This window comes from Carassius auratus, unplaced genomic scaffold (genome assembly GCF_003368295.1).
Source record: "Carassius auratus strain Wakin unplaced genomic scaffold, ASM336829v1 scaf_tig00217450, whole genome shotgun sequence".
NCBI classification, from domain to species: domain Eukaryota; kingdom Metazoa; phylum Chordata; class Actinopteri; order Cypriniformes; family Cyprinidae; genus Carassius; species Carassius auratus.
The window spans coordinates 38250-59705 of NW_020529078.1; the positions used below are offsets into that span (position 1 = coordinate 38250).

At 35.9% G+C, this 21456-nt stretch overlaps 1 long non-coding RNA gene across 1 annotated transcript; it reads left to right on the forward strand.

Annotated features, from left to right (window-relative positions):
• The first annotated feature begins 17742 nt into the window (after positions 1 to 17742).
• On the forward strand, positions 17743 to 19537 carry LOC113101029 (uncharacterized). The gene is made up of 3 exons (XR_003289882.1): positions 17743 to 17780; positions 18833 to 18967; positions 19469 to 19537. It is a non-coding gene; the product is annotated as an uncharacterized LOC113101029 (long non-coding RNA).
• The last annotated feature ends 1919 nt before the right edge of the window (positions 19538 to 21456 follow it).

Sequence of the window (21456 nt, forward strand, 5' to 3'; positions counted from 1 at the left end):
CCTGGTTATAATTTAGCATAATCTATGTTTGGCCTGGGCATTATAAATTGACAAATTGACATTCATTAAAGCAACACCTGTACTTCTACAATAGAAGACCTGGATTTTTATGTGAAATCCAAAGTTTAAGAATTCTGATTAAGAAAAAAAATTGTGACGGAGAAGAGAAACTTTCTCTTTGGCACTAAGTGACATCAAGAACCAGCATATGATTCTCAAGAATGGTGACAGACAGCATGATGGGATCCATAAATGAGTTTTGATTGGTGGCACCCAGAATGCAGTGCAACAAGTTTTTGATGGTCACCATTGTTGAGGTTCTCAGGCTGATTTTTGATGTCTGTTTGCCTAAATAATATATATATATATATATATTTAAATGTCCAGACCTTATGCTGTTCAATCATAGGACAACTGTTGCCTGTAAGACAAAACCAACTCAGAAATCCAGACCAAATGCTGTCAAAACAAACAACACCACCTGATCTTACTCTTTGTTGGCTTATCTAGCGGCAATGTCACAATCACAGCAACCGAAAAAAGTTTTGTTTAAAAGGTTAAGGATCAAGATCCCAACTACAGCAAACACTGACCACCGTAGTGGTAACCAAAATGTAGATTATTCTCCTGCAGTGATTCTGTTTGTTAACATCAGGTGTCTTCAGTAACTCTGTTCTGGTAGCTTGACCACATGAGCTTTTGAACACGATGCCTGTTTTATCTCCATGTAATCAACTAAAACATGAATTTGTGAATTACATTTTTGCGCTGTGTTTCTTAGTCACCAACTACTGGCCTGGTATGCATAACATAGTGTTCATTAGCATAGTGTTTTGTTTTTCTTTCTCAAAGAAATGTTTTTTGTATTTGTTTAAACTTAGCTTATTTTTGTGCTATTTAACTCATTTTGAATGGTTAATTTCTAAGTATCTCATTTGATTAATTCTAATGAATTCTTATGTGTTAAATTTAATTAATAATATTGCTTGTAATCTGTTGCCACGATTTTATTAATTAAATATAATGTATTATTTTTAACGGTGTACACCAACTACACACACATTTCCTATCATGTATACCTATGAAAGATGGTCAAACCAATCACAGTAGGTATGGGGCGGGTTAACATGTGCAACCCCGCCTCTATCTGCAGGCTGCAGCTGGGTGCTTCTCGTTTTATCCAACAAAACCGATATTTTTGAATACATTTTAATTATTTTTTTCATGTTATTTTACTCATTTTGAATAATTGCTTTTAAGCATCGCATTTGATTAATTCTAATTAATTCGAATGTGTTAAAGGTAATTAACAATATTGCTTGTAATCTGTTGCCACAATTTAATTGAGTAAATATAGAGTATCACTTTTTACAGTGTACCAGTATTGTTCTGAATATAAAAACAATAATAATATATATTTTTTCTTGTAAATACATCTGAAATAAAATTGGATTATCTTAAATTCAGGGTCTAGACTTTTACATGTCAATATTATGCCTGCAATAATAGCTGGCATCAAAAACCATATAACCCAGTTTTATATAACTGGTGGGTCGCAAGATAGTTTTGTGTGTCAAGGAGTGTTCAGTCAAAGAAACAACAACATTCATTCCATGTTTTTCCTGATGCAACACTTTTACTTTGAAAGAAATGCATGGAATCTGTTTTTAAACACGTTTAATTAATTTTAAAACTGGTGGAGACCATAGACTTAAAAGGATAGTTCAGCCAAAAATGAAAGTTCTGGTCATCAATTACTCACCCTCATGTCGTTCATCTTTGGAGCACAAATTAAGATATGTTTGATGCATTCTGAGAGCTCTCTGACCCTCCCATAGCCAGCAATGTGATTTACACGATCAATGTCCAGAAACTTGGTAAGGATATTGGTAAAATAATCCATGTGACATCAGGGGTTCAACCGTACTTTGACAAAACTACGAGAATATTTTTTGTGTGCAAAGTAAACAAAAATAACTCATTTATTCAACAATTCATCTTCTCTGCGTCACCCTCGCTCCATTTCGGAGAGAATCCACAGAAAGTAAACAGTGTATGCTTATATATGATGCGACAGCTGCACCACACAGCCAATTTTTAAATAGTTGTTATTTCTGTCTACTTTGCACATAAAAATGAATCCCGTAGCTTCGTGAAATTATGGTTGAACCCTGGTGTCACATGGATTATTTTACCAATCTCCTTGCTGTGTTTCTGGACATTGATCATGTTAATTACATTGCTGTCTTTGGCAGGGTCAGAGAGCTCTCGGGATGCATCAAAAATATCTTATATCATAAATAGTCTTATGGGTTTCGAACGACATGATAGTAATTAATGATATAACTTTCATTTTTGAGTGAACTAACCCTTTAAGGACAGTTACAAATTAAGTTTAACATTATGATGCTCTGAATACACACTACACATTTCAGACAGACTGTGAGACCATACACCTGCCGATTGTAGTACCATTTTCACAGTGAGTCAGGATCTCACAGACTCACAAGATCAAGCTTTACTTGTGAAGAAAAAAACAAAAACAAATGGAGGGCAATCAATGTCTTCAGCTTGTTCTCTTGGAGTAAGTTTTGTTTTAGAGGAAGAAAAAAAAACAAGAGAAAATACAAATATGATCTTTCTTAATACTCCACTGTTGTGGCATGTTTGTGGCTGGCGAGGTTCAGCTGTAGAAGCAGACAGCATCTGGTTGGTGAAGCTTGCTCTCTCTCTGTGGCTATCGGGGGTATCACATCAGAGGCAGCCTGATCAAAACTCATAAACATTAAACATGATAAACATTTACAGTTTGGGATTGTGCGGGTGCTGACGTGATCAGAAGCAATAAAATAACCGTAATGACACCACTCACAAGGATTAGCATATGCTCTGATTTCGTCACTGTGTTATTTTTAATTGTTCATGAGAGGTCAGTATGGAGAGGAGTGAGCTGGTGAAACCCACTGTGGCTGCACTGAAAAAAAAAAAATCACCTTTTCGTTTGGCATTAAAGACCAAGTTTTACTTCGGTACTTTTATTCAGGCAGAAAGGAATAGGTTTCATGAAGTATGTGTTTTTCAATAAAAAATAAATAAATAAAACATTTGTAGTGTATGCAAATTTGTCATGTCTATATGTAGCATTCTGTGAAACCACTGCACTGCGAGGAAACTGCTTGTGGTCAGTGTACAGCGGAAAACTTCAGAGCTGATTTCCTGATTACCACCTACACTGTAAAAAATGATTCACTTTATTTACTCAATAAAATTGTTTAAAATGTTACATTCAATATTATTAATTACATTTAACACTTTATAATTAATTATAAATAATCAAATTAGATGGTTACAAGCAACCATTCAAAATGAGTAGAATAACATGAAAAAATTAAGTAAAATATTCACAAAAATATTGATTTTATTGAAAACAAACAAACAAAAAACACTATGCTAAAGAATACTATGTTATACATGCCAGGCCAGTAGTTGGCGATCATGAAACACTATACATGTTCACATTTTTGTTGCTTACATAGATATGATACAGGCATCATGTTCAGAAGTGTGTGTCTTCAGTCCCCCAAAACAAAGTTATTTAACAACACAAAAAGTTCACAAACAGAATCACTGAAGGAAAAAAAGGGTACATTTATAGGGTTACCATTATAGTGGTCAGTGTTTGCTTTAGTTGGGCTCTTGACCCTTGACTTATTACTGTTACATTTTGTATAGCTGTTGAAACTGAATTATAACAGCTACTTGCTAAGAGTATTGCGGTGGTCCTGGTTATAATTTAGCCTAATCTATGTTTGCCCTGGGCATTATAAATTGAGCCTGTTCTCGGAGAAAAATTGACATTCATTAAAGCAACACCTGTAATTCTACAATAGAAGACCTGGATTTTTATGTGAAATGCAGAGTTTAAGAATTCTGATTAAGAAAAAAAATAGTGACGGAGAAGGGAAACTTTCTCTTTGTCACTAAGTGACATCAAGAACCAGCATATGATTCTCAAGAATGGTGACAGACAGCATGATGGGATCCATAAATGAGTTTTGATTGGTGGCACCCAGAATGCAGTGCAACAAGTTTTCGATGGTCTCCATTGTTGAGGGTCTCAGGCTGATTTTTGATGTCTGTTTGCCTAAATAATATATATATATATATATATATATATATATATTTAAATGTCCAGACCTTATGCTGTTCAAACATAGGACAACTGTTGCCTGTAAGACAAAAAACCAACTCAGAAATCCAGATCAAATGCTGTCAAAACAAACAACACCACCTGATCTTACTCTTTGTTGGCTTATCTAGCGGCAATGTCACAATCACAGCAACCAAAAAAAGTTTTGTTTAAAAGGTTAAGGGTCAAGATCCCAACTACAGCAAACACTGACCACCGTAGTGGTAACCAAAATGTAGATTATTCTCCTGCAGTGATTCTGTTTGTTAACATCAGGTGTCTCCAGTAACTCTGTTTTGGGTGCTTGACAACATGAGCTTTTGAACACGATGCCTGTTTTATCTCCATGTAATCAACTAAAACATAAATTTGTGAATTACATTTTTGCGGTGTGTTTCTTAGTCACCAACTACTGGCCTGGTATGCATAACATAGTGTTCATTAGCATAGTGTTTTGTTTTTCTTTCTCAAAGAAATGTTTTTTGTATTTGTTTAAACTTAGCTTATTTTTGTGCTATTTAACTCATTTTGAATGGTTAATTTCTAAGTATCTCATTTGATTAATTCTAATGAATTCTTATGTGTTAAATTTAATTAATAATATTGCTTGTAATCTGTTGCCACGATTTTATTAATTAAATATAATGTATTATTTTTAACGGTGTACACCAACTACACACACATTTCCTATCATGTATACCTATGAAAGATGGTCAAACCAATCACAGTAGGTATGGGGCGGGTTAACATGTGCAACCCCGCCTCTATATGCAGGCTGCAGCTGGGTGCTTCCCGTTTTATCCAACAAAACCGATATTTTTGAATACATTTTAATTATTTTTTTCATGTTATTTTACTCATTTTGAATAATTGCTTTTAAGCATCGCATTTGATTAATTCTAATTAATTCGAATGTGTTAAAGGTAATTAACAATATTGCTTGTAATCTGTTGCCACAATTTAATTGAGTAAATATAGAGTATCACTTTTTACAGTGTAGATGCACGTTCACACAACGCCCCTCAACATCATACACACGTACAGACAATACATGCTGGATCAATTGTTTGACCTTCATCATGCAACGAGCATCAAATATACAATCAACATTTAAATAACAGCTCACTGATTGAAGAGCGATTTGGAAATACTTACTCGACCTTCGCAAGAAAACTAGTGTGACTGCAAGAATGAGCTTCTCGCCAAAGGCTTGTGTGTTTCTACTGATGTGTAAGCTCTGATCTTTAGTTCTAATTTACCGTTTAAAGATGAATTATTTAATGCATATTTTACCAATATTTATTTGTATGCTAAATGTCATGTTATATGTTGTGTTTCAGCAGTGTTCTGTGCTGAAATCAAGTGTATCATTAGTGACATATAATGTCAGTCAAGCTTACATCAACTGATTCACGTCATGCTTATATAAGTTCTATTCACATTTTTTTTCCCTGATTACCCTGCTCCGTCCCTAGCTCCTCTTTTCGTCCACATTCAGGGCCTGGCCTTCTGATATTCCTTCTAAAAAAAAAAGGATATTCTCTATAAACAGGGGTGCATGTAAGTGGTCTGCAGGTCCGTATGCGCAACCAAAATAAAAAATGCGTTATGTTCTGACAGAGCATTTGTGTGGTACATGGTTGACAGCTGCTAATACACAAATACTAGGGCTGGGACAACGCGTCGAGGTCATCGATGCAAAATATGCGCATTGATTCGTCGACCTGTTTTTATTTCTCTAAAAAACGTTTGCAAAACGTTTACCTTATGTCTGCTGAATATACGCGATGGCCGGATCAACATTCTGTCCAACGTTATATAACCAATCCAGGGGTTTTTCTGCATTGATCTTTTTTTTTCATGCGCGCTCGCGCACTCACAGTCTTCAAACTACACGAGCGCTGTCTTGCTCTCTCTCTCTCTCCCTCGTGCATATTAACCAAAATCATTAGAAAAAAATAGAAAAAGGGCGGAACGGCAAAGTTTCACGTGGAGCGTTCTGAGATTTTTGTTTTCTCCATGACAGGCTGCTGGCTCCCACTGTTAATGTTTCTTTTTTTTTTTTTTTTTTGGAAAAGCACTCTCTGTATTAGCTTAAAGCCCTCAAGTTTACATTGGTTACTGAATTCTTTCAATTGCTCTAAACAAGTATTTTGGGTGACCTTTATTTTCATCTGAAAGAATAACTTTTTTTCAGTAAGCTTGTTTTTCAAGGCTTCAAAGTTTTATTGAATGCTATCTCTATACAAGTGCAAAGTAATGCATTCTTAGTCCTTTATTTTGTAATTTTAAGAGCAATAAACATATATTGCAATGTTAAGGAATTCATGTTTTTTTTCATTCAGATATGTAAATCAACATGTATAAATTGTTAGTAGTCAATTAATGCGGAGATAATCGAAATCGAATCGGTCTGGAAAAAATAATCGTTAGATTAATCGATGCATCGAAAAAAAATATCGCTAGATTAATCGTTTAAAAAATAATCGTTTATCCCAGCCCTAACAAATACCATTTTAGAACACAGACTGTTCTATATAAGTTTTATTTTCAACCTGAAAGCATAAATCTAGGCTATGTCATGCCGTTTTTAAAGCACAATGCAAAAGTGTGACATTCATCCACTGACGCTGTTTTAATCAGCAGCAGCACTAAATCCAGGACGTGTGTTTACTTACTTGCCGGCTACCCGCCAAAATAAAAGCCTGCTGATTTTAAGTTTCAATATGATGATTAAAATGATTTTAATGTATTTATTTTCAGACTCTTATCCAAAGCGACTTAAAATTGGGGATTACATAAAGCAATTCTTCTTAAAGAGGCAAACAAAGAAATTAGTAGTAAATATTAGCATTTTATTTTTTAATTTACTGTAAAATAAATGTATTTGTATTTAATACTAAGACTGCCTTTTATTTTTAATAATATTATCACACACTAAAAAAAAAATAAAGTGCAATAATATTATACCTATTATTAATTCATTTTTTGTATAGTTATATTTAATGGGTCACGCTATGTGCAGTGTGAGGAACAAACCAAATCTCCTGAAAAAATTATGTGCACCCATGGTTATAAATTTACATTAGTTCTTTGTCAATATGGTCCAGACAGAATTGTGCTGATGTGTGTGTGTGTGTGTGTGTGTGTGTGTGTGTGTGTGTGTGTGTGTGTGTGTGTGTGCGTGTGTGTGCAGTGAGCAGTTCACTGTGTGTGGATATTACAGTGACAGGAACAGAGGGAGGACAAGCACTCATTACGTGTCCTTATGCTAAAGGATATGAAAAAGCATTCAAAGGCTTTTACAAAGGAAATTACAAAGATTATGATCTCATACTAAAATCTAATGGAGGAGAGACCTCAGTCCATGGCAGATTCTCTCTGCGGGACGATGGCAAGATGAGATCATTGACAGTGACCATCAGAAACCTGAGGATGGAAGATGCTGGACCATACATCTGTCGAGCTGGATATGGATACCTTAAACAAATCCATCTAAATGTGATCCGAGGTGTGGTGTAAATGAGTAAACAACAATCCATTTCATCCACTGTGCTTTATGCTGTGGTCAATGGTCTTTTCATTAATGTATTTGTGTTGTTTGAATGGTGTGATGATTCTCCTTATTTTCAGCTCCACAGAGGCCAAGACCAGTCCAGATCTATACCTCCACCATTCATCCAGGTACTAGATATACATTACTACATATTCAATAACGTGTCAGTATGACAGCACAATCTACATTTCCCTTCAGATCAAACTCAGAGCTCACTTTCAACCACGCTGCCATGGTTGAGCACATCAGACATGAATCCTCAATCCAGCAGCATCACGATCACAGATCATCACATCTCTTCACCAGCTCAGATCAGCTGCTGCCCGTCCTCTCTCAGTAACTCTCCTTTCATATGATTTATGTCTATATGATGTCACATTGATTTCTTCATCTGACTGATATTTTTGCTTTTACGGACACTCTCTACATTTCCAAGCGAGTTGGTGGTTCTCACATTGTCACAGCTGGACTTTTGCTTCTATTGGTTCGGATGTCTACCTGTGTGGGTTTGCTGTGGATTGATGTGTCTATACTGAAGTTAAACATATGATACACTTCCTACTATCTTCTATCCTTAAAGCAAAACTGGTATCTGTTTAAAGACACCCATGACTGTTGTGGTAATGCTGGTTTGCTGCGGCTCGAGGGGTCCTTTCATCAGAGCTCAGGATGCAATTACATCCCTTCTTCATCTTCCCTCATCTCAGTCCTTAATTCCTGATCTTTAATTACTGAGAGAAGAACAGAAGTCTTTCACTCTTGTGTTGTCTTTAGTAATTTATTATCACTGGCCTGTTCAGAGAGGAATGCCGGTGCTGTGGTGACTACAAGCTTTCTCTCTGAAACTTGGCACAGACTGGACGATGGTCTCCTATTTAATCAGCTGACCCAACCAGGGTCAGCACCAAGCACTTACAAGGGTTGTCTGAAAAGTATTCAGCCATTTTTTATTTTATATTTTGCATGTTTTGTGTTTGCTTTTGTTTCAAAGTGCGTTGAGAAAGTAACTCAAAGGTGCCATACAAAATAAATGTATTTATTATTATTATTATTAGCATGATAAATATGTTGCTATCTCTTGTGTAAATATCTTTTATTTAATTGTGTGAACCAACTGAAGGGTTTATGTTGTGTTTTGTATTTTCAGGTTCATTCATCATCATCATCACTGCAGGAGGTCTGGTTTTGCTCCTGATGTGTGCTGTTTTGCTTGTTGTGGCTGTATGGAAAAGGAAGAAAAAGACTTGTGGTAATAATACATAAATAAAATCTACATTTCTGATGTGTCATCGGTGAATTCAGACATGTCTCCTTACTAGACTCTATAACAGAAAATACAAGCTGTGCAAAAAGATTTTTTGTGTAGGTGTAAGGTATAAATAAAGCAAAAGTTATTGGAGTATGTTTACAAGTAAATGCTGTTTCAGTCTTTCTACTTAAACATTGCATATTCAATTAAATGTGTTCAATCCAGTTCTAATCATTCAGAACAATGATAAATAAAAAATGTTTCTTTGTCTTCAGAATTATTCTAGTCAGATTGAACAAAATATTTGAGACTGTGGCACTGGATTCAAGCTAGCAGGGAAGTTTTAAGAGTAATGTAATCTTGATCTATTACAGGTTTGGTCTCCTCTTCGGCTGAAGGGCTTCATCTGACAGAAAACAGAAGAACAGAGGTGAGTCAGGATCATCTTCACCAAGCATTTATATAATTACCTGTGTCATGAATTTTAGTTCTTCTCAAGTCAGGGTTTACGTCATTGCTCGATGATGACGAATTGAATCATTTCCTTTTTCCATTTCAGAATGCTTATGTGAAAGGAAACCAAGCTGTGTTCTCAAATCTACACACAGCTCAACGTGATGATGGTTTTGTACTGAACAAATTTGATAGACTTGCAAACACAGAAACAGTGGACACAGACCTCGACTACATGAATGTTGCTGCTGCTGAGAGAAACGCTGTGGATCCAGATCAGATCTACACAGAACTGAACTCCAGCAGACAGAGTGACGTTTATCAGAGTCTCAGAACTGATTCTGTTCAAGAAGAGTCCATCTATCACAGTATTGGTCAAACACTGGACTGAACACTGAAGCCCCTTTTTTTTTGCTTTTATTGAATATGAATATTGCATAAACTTTGAAAATGGTACAGTATTCTTAAATAATCTTGTAGGTCTAATAAATGCTAATTTTATGACTACTTTATCTGTAAACATGTTCAATAAGGGAGTGTCTGATGACATCACAAGAAAACAATCTGTCTCAATCAAACCTTCGTCGTGGCTTTCCTGAGCTGAAATATTTGTAACTAAAATGTTGAAAAATGATACATACTTTGTAAGGAAACACATTGAGTGTTCATCAAGAAAAACAATCTGATTCTGATTTTGTTCAGTCCGATCAAATTGGGTCATTTGGTGAAAGTGGGTATTTCAACATTTAAAAAAAAAGGATTCTGAAATTGGATCACATTTTGGATCTGTATCAAACCGCCAGTATGTGTTTATCAAGATCTTTCAGTAAGATTGAGAAACCGTTGATAAAAGCAATACAACTTAAAAAAATAAATAAATAAATAAATAAACAAATAAATAAAATAAAATAAAATAAAATAAATAAAATAAAATAAAATATCAGGAAAATGTGATTTGTATCATTCAATGAGTTGAGGATTTATATTTTTATTTTGCTCTGGACTCATTTAACTATGCTAGAAGCAGACATTAGGCAACCTATAATAATCCATAAATATTGCCCAAATAGCTTTCAGTATCAAACTAAAATAATCATTATACATCTTCAGGCCATTGATCACTGTATATTAGGCACATCAACCATAACTCCTTCAAAAACAGCCAGAAGCCTTAGAGTTGTGATTGATGATCAGCTGACTTTCTCAGACCACATTGCTAAAACTGTCCGATCCTGCAGATTTGCTTTATTCAACATCAGGAAGATCAAGCCCTTTCTTTCGGAACATGCTGCACAACTCCTTGTTCAAGCTCTTGTTCTGTCCAGGCTGGACTATTGCAATGCTCTCTTGGCAGGTCTTCCAGCAAGTTTTATCAAACCTTTACAATTAATCCAGAACGTGGCAGCAAGATTAACTTTTAATGAGCCAAAAAGAATACACGTCACACCTCTCTTTATTAATTTGCACTGGCTTCCAATAGCTGCTGGCATATAATTTAAGGCATTGATGTTTGCTTACAAAACTACCACTGGCTCTGCGCCCATTTACCTAAATCCATTACTTCAGACTCATGTGCCTCTAGAAGCTTGCGTTCTGCAAGTGAACGTCGCTTGATTGTGCCATCCCAAAGAAGCACAAAAGTCACTTTTACGGACTTTTAAATTAAATGTTTTCTCCTGGTGGAATGAACTCCCCAACTCAATCCAAGCAGCTGAGTCCTTTGCCATCTTCAAGAATCAGCTTAAAACACATCTCTTCCATTTTTATTTGACCCTCTAACTTTATCACTCACAATTCTAATTCTATTCTTTAAAAAAATCGAACTACCTTTCTAATCTTTTTATATTCTGCTTTCTTTTCATTTATTATGCAATTGTGTATGTGTGTGTGTATGTGTAAAGACCTCTAACTAGCTTGCTCTATTCTTTTATTTTTTATTCTATCTGTTTTCTTTTTATTTATTATATTAGTTAAAATCCCATGCTACGTGTACTGTGTTAACCTAACTGAGACTTGTTATAGCACTTATATATCATTGCTCTTTTTGTTGTTTTTGATTGCTTCCACTGTCCTCATCTATAAGTCGCTTTGGATAAATGAATAAATGTAAATGTAAATGTATATTAATCATCAGAGATGAACCACTTCAAAGCAGTTTTTAGTTGCATCCCTCAAATGATGAGAGGTTTTAATGAACCAACAAAAGAAGAGGCTTACACCTTAGAGAAAAACATGGGATTTCCAAATCTTTCTCATCCAGATTAAACTATTTTAATAAGTAGGTGTAGGTGCTAATGGGCTCATGCTAACCAGCTATACCTTGACCACTTAATAAGAACAAGGTAGGTTTGACCAATTACATTTAATTGTGTTGCAAGATGTATGGAGGTGCTACACAATAAATATGCCTGTAGCAGCAGCTTTTATCTAGAACACAGACCCTACCCACAGAAACTACAGAAATCTGAGTCTTCTGTAATGCTTTTAATTCATAATTTAAATGCCTTTAAATTATTACCAGTCGTAACTAATTCTAAATAAGACCCGGTATCAGTTGTTTTTTCTTTTTCTAGAGCCTAATAGTTATATGTTGCTTTGGCTCATTTCACATGTTGTCCATCAGAGGTCAGTGTGGAGAGGAGTTAGTCTCTGATGTGTTTATGCAGAACCTGATTTTACAAGTGAGACATGTTCCTGGGACAACATCTTTTTTGTCCCTGGAACACAATTGTGATTAATCATCAGATTTGAAGAACCAGTTTATAGATTTTCTGAGGTTTACACTTAAAATCACTGTTAGGTGCTTCTACATCAGTGTCATTCATCTATCATTTCCTCTGATTTTAGGGATTACTCGTGGTTAAGGTTAGGGTTAGGTGTAGGGATATGGTCAAGAATACATTTCTGGAGTAAAATGTTGTTCCAGGGTAAACAAAATATTTTGACCTAGGAACACATCTAACTCAGCATAAACAGGACGTGCTGTGTTTACTCTCATTGTAGAAAATGAGCTTGTTACCTCCAGCACTGAAGGACACACAGAAGTGTTACAGTCTCAAGACTTTTCTTTTAGCAGCAGTTATGTTTTCTCACTGGTGTAAAGCAGCAGAGCTATTAACACTCCAATGTTGAGCAAAAGAGATCTAAAATATTATACTCAGTTCATGCAGTGTTCCTGTGTGTAAAGAATCAGTGTCTATACTCATATTCAAAATATATTTGAATGCACAGATGACTGAGTTTGCACATTGTTCCACGACTGATGTGTGACGTATGTGCAGTGAAACATCACAGATGTGCTCTCTGACGATGTCATGAAGAGCTGATGTGGTCAGAAATACACAAAAGGGGAAGGTAGTGTTAAAGTGGCTTCAACTCAGCACAGAAGACAAAGACTGTAATGTTTGAGATTTTGTCTTATATTAAATCAAAGCTTGTGTAAGATTTTAACATGTGGGACGTTCTAGTCCTATTTTCCAGCATCTGTACAGGTGAGTGTGAGGGCATTGTATAGAATTTTAGTTTTTTTTTATTTTTGTTTTTTTACTGCATGATCATCAGTCTAATGTGTGTAGTGTAAGTTATTATTCTCTCTAATATCTCTTGCTCACACATAACAGCTGTATATAATAATATTTCTGTTTTCAGCTGTTGTTGGTGCTCCAGAAACAGTCACAGGACACAGAGGAGAGAGAGTTGACATCAGATGCAGATATGAATCTGGATATGAATCAAATCCAAAGTATTTTTGTAAAGGAGAGTGCATCTTTGGATTTAAAGACATTGTGGTTAAATCAGGATCTCCAGCTGAAGATGAGAGATTCTCTCTGACTGATGACAAGAGGACCAGAGTTTTCACCGTCAGCATCACTGACCTGAGAACAGAGGATACAGGACCCAAACCTTTCCATTCCATGACCCACAAGTGTAATCTATTTCACAGCCCACCAAAATATATATATAAAAAAAAAAAAAACTGGTTGTAATTACTTTAAGCCTAATCTCAGTATTTAAGAAAAATAACCATTTTATTTTAGAGTACAACTGAAAAATTTCACTACTAATATTTAAGTTTCCATTTTGATTTACAGACATTACAGACCAAAATATGTAGTGTCCACAAAAACCGTGAAACAGGCTAACTCAAGTGAACTGTAATCTGCGCTGTTGTGTTTTGTTGCAGAAAATGCTTTCATGATCCTTCCGTGTGTGTCGCCGAGAACGGAGGACAGTCCAACCCTTTTTTAGAAAAGCATAAGAAGCAAAGCAGAGCTATCTAAAACAGTTTGGAGATTAAAATAATTGTGAAATAGGTCAAACTACATTATAATAAACATGTCTCATTTTAAATAAACAAACAACAACAAAAAAAACTGGATGACATTAAGTTCAGGCAGAAATTTATTTTTGCAATGGTTAAATGTTCAGCAATATCTTCAAAAGATTTCTGAACTTTGGCAAATTTTTCTCTTAACAGAGATGATACGTCAAGGTTGTTACAACTCGTCCGTGCCCACGCTTCAAACCACGCAAGACTTCATTGCAATTTGAAAATCACACTAATGATATTGCAGTTCGTAATTAATGTTGGCAGGCTATATCGTTGTGACGAGTGATGCGGTGCCGAGAGCCGTGGGAACGGAGTGAGTGATTGGAAATGAGACACCTGTGCGACACCTTCTCCACTCACCGGTCTCGAGTCCCAAGTAGGAGATCGGAAGGATACAAAAGAGGAGCGATGACAATGAAGGACGAGAGAGGACCAGGCCTGGGTTTTATTTGGTGTTTGGTTTTTGTTTGTGCACGACAGTCATCCGCGGGGGGCTGCCACACTGTTTCGCGTTTATTTGGTTATTAAAACTTTGTTTGATTGTCCGTCGGTTCTGGCCTCATCACATTTGTGCAGCCCTAGACTGAACTGTGTGTGTGTGTGTGTCATTGAAACGCACATTTAGCTGCAGCCAAGTGACTTTGAGCGACCCACCTCGTTCCATTCTGTGACCCACGGTTTGAAAACCCTTGCATAGATATTGATGGTTTTATAAATGCAGTTGTTTTATTTGAATGGTATGACAGCTCTCCTTTGTTTCTAAGCTCCACAGAAAACAAGGCCTGTCCAGATCTCAACATCCATCCTCCATCCAGGTGCTGGATAGTTAATATTAGATTTCCATTTATACATTTGTTGAGACACATTTAGCTCATGATGAACCTGATCAAAGTGATCCACCCTCCGTCCGGATTAATATTACATATCTCTCATAAATCTGCTTCTATAGTTTCTGTGTCAGTAAAGCAGCTCAGTCTTTACTTTCAGATCAAACTCTGAGCTCATTTTCAAACACGCCTCATTTGATCACATCAGACATGAATCATCACGAACACAGATCATCACATCTCCTCACCAGCTCAGATCACACTCTGCTCTTTCATATTTCTGTAACACACACTCTGTCTGTTTTTCACCTGACACACACCTCACACCACACACAGACCCTAGCATATATACCCTAAACACTTTGAATATACGGCACGTGTCACATGGGACCACTACTTTTGAGTTGTTGTGTGTTTTTTTTTTTTTAAGGCTTACTGTTAATAACCATACTGTCATTGTACGAAGAAGCACATGTAACATTAAAAACAAAAAATGTCCACCTTAATTGTTGTGTATTATACTCATGACGTTCCACAGGCACCATATACGTACGTATGACATTACTCACAGAGCATATTTTAGCACCTTAAGAGTTTATTTGTTGTCCAAAAGAAGTGTGTGACTCATCTGCAGGCTTGACAAATAAACTCTTTCAGTGTTCACATGTGATCTGTGAGTATTGTACATGTGTCACACCTTTGAAAGTGAGAGAGTCATATTTCAGGAGTAGTAAATTTGACTCGAATTGAGTTCATTGTACACTGGCTTTTTTGCTGCAGCTGCCACTGTGATGCTAATACTAACAATTAGCTTTATAAAAATATAAATAGTAAGTCTTTTGGTTCAGTTAAACATGAGATGTGTGCAGAAGTTAGTTACCAAACAGGAAGTTCAACCAGAGCCACAGGAAGAGCTGTGAGGCTTCAGCTAAACACAGACTACACTTCCCACAATGCAGCTCTTCTCCAAGGACTGACATGATGGAGAAAGTGTGACTTTAATATGCAAGACATATTCTGGATTATTTACAGTTTCTGTAAACAACAGCATTTCTGCAATGATGTCATCTGACCCTTCACAGAGAGCTTGATTGACAGGTGATTTGACCAATAATAATGCAGAATCTGTTAATATGAGAGTAAAAAAAAATATATATATATATATATATATATATATATATATATATATATATATATATATATATATATATATATATATATATATATTACAGACCAAAAATTGTAAACGTTACTATTTTTTATGTTTTTGAAAGAAGATTCTTCTGCTCATCAAGCCAGCATTTATTTGATCAAAAATACAGAAAAAACAGTAATATTGTGAAATATTATTACAACTTAAAATATTAGTTTTCTATTTGAATATATTTTAAAAAAAATAATTTATTCCTGTGATGCAAAGCTGAATTTTCTGCATCATTACTCCAGCTTCAGTGTCACATGTAACATCAGTCGATCACATGATCATTTAGAAATCATTCTAATATTCTGATTTATTATGAGTGTTGGACACAGTTCTGCTGTCTAATGTATTTGATGAAGAAAAGGTTAAAAAGCACTGCATTTATATATAAAAAAAAAATGATAATATATTTTCTTTACTATCACTTTGTATCAATTGAACACATCCTTGCTGAATAAAACTATTGATTTTATATAAAAAAGAAAGAAACTTAAATTACTGACCCCGAATTACTGACCAGAAGTGTATATTGTTATTACTAAATATTTATATTTTATATATATAGTTTTTTTTTTTGTCTTTACTTTTTATTCATCAAAGTATCCTAAAAAAGTATCACATGTTCTGAAAAAATATGAAGCAGCAAAACTGTTTCCAACTTTGATAATGAATCATCATATTAGAATGATTTCTGAAGGATCATGTGATAATGATCCTAAAAATTCAGCTTTGCATCACAGAAATAAATGATAATTTAAAGTATAATAAATTTAAAAACAATTATTTTAAATTGTAATAATATTTCACAATATTATATATTTTTTCTGTATTTTTATGTGGAAATAAATGCAGACTTGTGTGTGTGTATGTGTGTGTGTGTGTGTGCTTTTATTCAGGTAATGTTTTTAGGTAATTTTTTCCAGCTTTGCAAATATATTTATTTATTTATTTATTTATTTATTTATTGCTGTATGTGTTTGTAGCCAGTAAAAGATCGGAGCTGTAACAGAAAGCACTTGAAGGTGGAGCAGAACAGAAACAGAGGAAACAGGCTGTGGTTTGTGAGTTCACAGATAGTTTCCTGGTCATTTTTCACACACAACACCCTCAACATCACATGAAGAGAGTAACACACTGTCCGTCAGCGCTAGTGTTTGATTCTCATCACCAGAGACTATAACTGTACTCTCCACTGAGAGAAGAGAGCAGGATTCACAGTATTACTGAGATCTGACTTCAAGAAGACATTTGAGGAACTTTTCTGAACTCAACCGAAGAAGAAATGAAGTTCACATTCATGATTTCTGCGTTTCTACTGATGGGTAAGTGCTCAAAATTAATTAAATTTTTTTTTTACTGTTACATTAAAAGTGTTTATTGTCTAACAGTTTGGTTTATTTTGGTGTGTGTGTTTGTGTGTGTGTGTGTGTGTGTGTGTGTGCGCGTGCATGTGTGTGTGTGTGTGCAGTGAGCAGTTCAGTGCCTGTGGATATTACAGTGAAAGGAACAGAAGGAGAACAAGGGTTTCTGAATTGTCCTTATTCTGAAGGATATGAAAACTCCAACAAATACTTCTATAAAGGACCTTACAGAGAGAAGAATCTTCTCCTAAAATCAGCTGGAGGACAGTCATCAGTGTCTGAAGGCAGATTCTCTCTGCTGGACGATCATCAGAAGAGATTATTTACACTGATCATCAGAAACCTGAGTCTGACAGATGCTGGACTGTACAACTGTGAAGCTGGATGGGGCAGAGAATATAAAAACATCTATCTGAATGTGATCAGAGGTGAATATTGTTCATCACACAGCAGCCGTCTGTTTCATCCTCTGTGTTTCTGCTCTGTTCTGTAGTTATGGATTTGTAATGTATTTTTCATCTGAATGATGTGATCTTGTTTCTCAGCTCCACAGAAAACAAGACCTGACCAGATCTTAACCAGGACCCTTCACTCGCACACACACACCAGCACAGGTACACACACACACACACACACACACACACACACACCAGCACAGGTACACACACACACACACACACACACACACACACACACCAGCACTGACACCGCAGCACATGTATACACACACACACACACACACCAGCACTGACACCGCAGCACAGGTATACACACACACACACACACCAGCACTCACCACAGCAGCACAGGTACACACACACACAACATCACTGACCACACCAGCACAGGTACACACACACACACACACAAACACACACACACACACACACACACACACACACCAGCACAGTTACACACACACACACCAGCACAGTTACACACACACACACCAGCACAGGTACACACACACACACACACACACACCAGCACAGGTACACACTCACACACACACGCACACACACACACACACACACACACACACACACCAGCACAGGTACACACTCACACACGCACACACACGCTCACACACACACACACACACACACACACACACACACGCGCACACACACACACATATATTTTTGTAAAAACTATTGCTAATGTGTAGTCACTGTGTTTATATAAATAATTTCAATCAAATCATTATTAATCTGATTTTCTTTAATACAAAGCTTCTGAACACATTTTTTATATTGATTGTGGTGCAATTACCATCATTTATACGTTTTCATCAAGTTCTGAGCAGACAGTTCATGTCTCAAACTTGCTCAAACTCTGAATTACATCCACATCTCAACTTCTGTAAAACATAAAATAATATCACATGTTCCCTCAACACCTGTCATATTGAGTCAGATGTCACATAACTGAAGGATTGAAATATGTCGTACAATACAGTTCTTCAGTTTATGAGACTGTGAACGGCTCAAATTAAAGTAATTTCATAATTAAATCATTTGGACATGAGCACAGTTTTACATTAGATGGGTTTGTCATGATGTCTCAACATCTGCATTCATGCATCTGATAGACACATTTATACAAAATATGATTATTAATTGTGAGCAGCATGTTCATATTTCACTTTTTTTTCTCTCTCTGTCAGTGACACCTCGAACAGGAAGAGAGACGACAAGAACAATGACAGGAAGTACTGCAGTTCAACTCAATCAGCCAAACACTGAGCGCACAAACTACACTACCCATGATGCAACAGTCCCAGTACCAGTTTTATCATTTGGTATATTTTGGAGAAAAGCAATTTTAGCTCATGATGAACCTGATCAAAGTGATCATAGGATATTTAATATTAATATTACATGTCTCTTGTCATAAATCTGCTTCTATAGTTTCTGTGCCAGTAAAGCAGCTCAGTCTTTACTTTCAGATCAAACTCTGAGCTCATTTTCAAACACGCCTCATTTGATCACATCAGACATGAATCATCACGATCACAGATCATCACATCTCCTCACCAGCTCAGATCACACTCTGCTCTTTCATATTTCTGTAACACACACACTGTCTGTTTTTCACCCGACACACACCTCTGCACACAAGTTCATCTTAATGTAACAGTTGTTCATCAGAACAGGAAGTGAAAGCTCTGAAGAACTTTCAATAAGTCTAATACCTGTCTAATTTCATCCAAGACTATCACTTATTCATCTGTAAACCAGGTTCTGCTCTGATTCTGAAGGTTGTTTCTGTTTTTTACAGTGTTTCCTCTGGTGTTTTTCAGGTTCATCTGTGATTATTATCACTATGGTGGCTTTGGTTTTACTTCTGTTAGGACTTCCATTGATTATAGTGACTGTATGGAAGAACAAGAAGAGTAAAGGTAATGTTTTAAACAGAAGACTGAAGATTACATTCACTCTGGTTCAGGGTGACATGCATGAGCTCTGGATTAAATGATGAATAGTTTTTAATAAGTAAGCATTTAATAAAGACTTGCACTGATCTGTCACACAGGTCTGCTGTCGTCCTCCATCGGAGAGTTTAATCAGGTGATTCATGAACACGTGAGTCTTCAGAAACTGGGTTTAAAATAACTCACAGCTGTACTGCATAGCAGTTTCCCTGAAACACAGTCAGAGTTTCATCTCTCGCTCAGCATTCTGATGATGATGATGATGATGATGAAGAAGAAGACTGTGACTGCAGTGATTTACTGTATTTTGATGTTGGATCTCCAGCTGCTGCTGTGTGTGAATGATCATATTTGTGTGTTATAACATTAAACAGATTGATTTGTGTTGAGTTATCGTCTCTGTGAACTGATTCTTATTCTTTATGACTGTAGATCAAACACGCTGGACGTCAGTGTAATCCAGAGGACAGAGACACAGAAACAACTGTAGTTTACGGCTGTGTTTCCTGAACTTGTGTCATGTGACTCTAGACTCGAGCATCTCTTCATCAACTCCACAACACAAACCAGTTCAGTTTAACTAATGTAATATAACATCATATACAGTATAATGAGACTAAATATGTACAGAATAGCATCATGGTGCATGATTTTTCCAGCACCACTAATATAATTAATCTATAAGCATGTTCAGAACCAAGAGAAATCATCTTCTTCCTTCTCATCATTTTCATGATTTTACCGAAAATCTGCCATAAATGAGTTAATTTTATTAAGTAAATTTGATCTTTTTTTCATTATGTTTATCATTGTTATATTTGATACTTGCATGTTTACAGCTGACATGCACAAACATGGATCATTTGAATATATCAATTTCTGATGTTGAGTTTTACATAGTTTGCAGTTTAATGGACAAACTACACAATGCTATTACGGACTGCGGTGTATCCTGATATTTCTGTCTGTGCATTAATATATAGCATGTCCTTGTCTTATGTTGAGCTCAAGGTTTGTGTAGTTAGTGTGATCTGTTCTTCTGCTGTTAGATGCTGTATCTGCACAGATCTGATACAGAGGAGCATATTTCTCCACTGATGGACATTCAGAAGTAGCTTTATATTCAGATAAATCATTGCAAGCAACATCCAATGAAGGCTCCTAAATTCAGCTGCCACTGAGATGCTAATGCTAACAATTAGCTTTATCCAAATATAACTAGCAGGTATTTTTGCTTCAGTTTAACATGAGATGTGTGCAGCAGTTAGTTACTAAACAGGAAGTTCAACCAGAGCCACAGGAAGAGCTGTGAGGCTTCAGCTAAACACAGACTACACTTCCCACAATGCAGCTCTTCTCCCAGGACTGATATGATGGAGAAAGTATGACTTCAATATACAATTCATATTCTGAATTATTTACAGTTTCTGTAAACAACTAAATTTCTGCAGTGATGCCATCTGACCCTTCACAGAGAGCTTGATTGACAGGTGATTTGACCAATAATAATACAGAATCAGTCATTTTGTCTGACAAGCAAATCAAACAAGAGAGCAGATTAAGTTTGGTGGACTTAAACCTGAAACTTTGTGTGTATTGACATCTTTCAGCTGTTGAAATGAAATACTCTTCGATGTTCATTAATGTTCATGTTGTGTTATAACTGAAAGCAGAAGAGAGGATCTTGAACTGAGGCTCTACAGTGATCTGTCACGACACATTAAAGAGCCACAGACTGGTATTTATTGATGACATTACTAATAAATGACAATATGAGAAAGTTTTGCTTCATATCAGAAGTAATTGTCTTGTCTGTGTGTGTGATGTCAGTTTGTCTGTGATGTATTTCTGACAGC